General features: G+C 44.7%; 1 pseudogene; it reads right to left on the minus strand.

The window, feature by feature from the left end:
* Positions 1–432: 432 nt before the first annotated feature.
* LOC147689450 (endogenous retrovirus group PABLB member 1 Env polyprotein-like) lies at positions 433–1,944 on the minus strand (annotated as a pseudogene).
* Between the last annotated feature and the right edge of the window lie 413 nt (positions 1,945–2,357).

Raw genomic sequence — 2,357 nt, forward strand, 5'->3', positions numbered from 1 at the left:
GTGCGATGGGAACAGTTTATGGCCTGTTGTGCTTTGATGCTATCTCGTTCGGCCACTGGGAGAGGAACTGACCAAACAGGTTTGGCCTCGGGCAATGGTTCCAGCTTGCCCAGGTCACAGAAAAGTCAATTAAGGTGTATGTGTCCTTTGATATCGAATTCAGCTGTAGTTACAAGCCTATGTGAAGGGCAACTCACAAAATGGCTGCCAAGCGTAAAATGGAAGCCAAGGGTTCAGGACGAGAATGGCGATTTCGAGGTGAAATCATGACTTGATTATGGCGAAAGTGCTTGTGCATAGTGTACTAGCCATTATCGGTCTTTTGACACCAAAATCGTCATGCTACGACAAAGTTTGTTGCACGAGTCCAGAATTTTCAGAACTACAAACCCTCCTTTTGCCCTTACATAGGCAATTTAACCTAATCTCATGCTAATCTGAGTCCAGGTCTATATTCCTAAAGTCATTGAGATGTTGCTGTAACATCATTCTGGTACTTAGTTCGTCTTGTGACACAGGCTTCCTTTCACATGATGTAGCACAGAGGCTACATATTGCAGGAGCGCACTGCACGCACAGACAGAACAGGAAAAGAATGGCTAAGACCATCCCAATGACCATCAGAATTTTCCATCCCCAGCCGGATATCAGTTCCCAGAACCATCCCATAAAAGACCAATCCCCTTTATCCATATGAATAGATTCGGAAATTTTATGCAGTTTGGAGATGGCCTGATACACTGTTGGAGCGTTATCTGGAATGAATACACAGCAACTCGATTGGATCCGTTTACATACCCCACCTCGGTCTACAAGTATGACATCTAATGCGACCCTGTTTTGAAGGGTCATAAGACGGTCCGATTGTAGCTCAGCAGTCAAGTTACTAAGGGCACCAGCAGTTTCAATTATGGTGGATTCAACCACCCTTGCTAATTGCCTTATGTTTCTGCTGTTAACCATGGGCCCCCAAAACGGCAGAAAACCTTTTGCGAAATCCCCAAACTCCTGTTCCGCGGTGTCGTCTTCACTCACAACACCCCTAACTGTCCTTGTCCGATGGTAATCTGCAGCGGCCGTGTAGGTGGGAGGCAACAGGAACGAAACAAAACATGTGCCCGAAAAGTCAGGGGGCAACCATGTATAGGCTCTATCATGGCAGATGAAATAGGTACCCTTAGCTGCTAGAAACGAAGGGGAAGTCTGAGATGCAAAAACATACGTTTCAGTACAGACACTCTTCCCTAACTGAGCTCTGGGATTCTTGCCAGTACCTTGCAGACATAGATGACCCTGATGGGGTACAATCCAAATCGGGGAAGATCTCTTAGCTTGCTGTTTCTCACTCAGGGTAGCTCCATATCCGGTCACATTCCATCCTATGTATACTAGTGTCTCATCTCTCGGGATAGTCTCATAGGAAATATCTTCCTTAATCATATCCACTATACCCTTAACTAGAGCACTATTCTTAGGATTGTCTGTTACAGAACGTAGGGGGTAGACTTCATGTGCATAAATGAACATTGTCTTGTATGCCCACACAGAGCCATTGTGACTGAATGGCAGGACAAGGTAAGGGATGCCTTTATCCGTTGTGTGAGGCATAAGACCCCACACCCAGCAGTTAGTCGTGTTCATTACTAGTTGGTGTTAGTGCAAGAGCTGAATGAAGGAGTTATTAATGAACTCTAATCTCCTAGCTGACTCATGTTCAGGAAGGGGTTGAAAAGAATGTGCAGAAATAGCAGGAGGAGGTATGGGCGATGTAGTCGGTGCAAAGGTCACTTGTAAAGAAAACAGTACATATCCTATTAAAAACATCATTGCACTTAATAACAGGAAAATGCATAATAATAAAAAACGTTTCTTTGTCATCAATCCACATATTCTTGTTTTAAAATTCACAGCTCTGGCAGGTCTCTCCATTTTGAAAAACTCCATCCTCGTTATGATGCTGCCCGCGGTGGGAGATTGATTCTGCTAAGGAGTGCTTCTGTTCAGTCCAGGGTAACTCCCTTAGACCAACCAGAACTGTCGACCTAACCGTCTCCAGCTGCACTCCAAAGACTGTGGCAACCGCGACCCTAGCAGCGGAACCCGGATGGTGGTTCGAAAAATCAAAAATGAGCAAGTTTCTCAGGTGGGAGAGCTGCGCTTTCAAAAATAGTACTTAGGGGAAAAAAAAATTTATGAGTCCAATTTTACTAGTTCGTATTTCTCGGCCTCAGATTATACCGTTGTTTTCCCGGTATTGTATGGTCTTGAAACAAGGCTTCAGGTTATGTAGTGTCCAATTGGGCTGATGATGGTACGGCTGGTTGCAGAATATTGTCACTCTCTTGTTCTGTAATTGT

This window comes from Lissotriton vulgaris, chromosome 10 (assembly GCF_964263255.1).
Source record: "Lissotriton vulgaris chromosome 10, aLisVul1.2, whole genome shotgun sequence".
In the NCBI taxonomy this organism is placed as follows: domain Eukaryota; kingdom Metazoa; phylum Chordata; class Amphibia; order Caudata; family Salamandridae; genus Lissotriton; species Lissotriton vulgaris.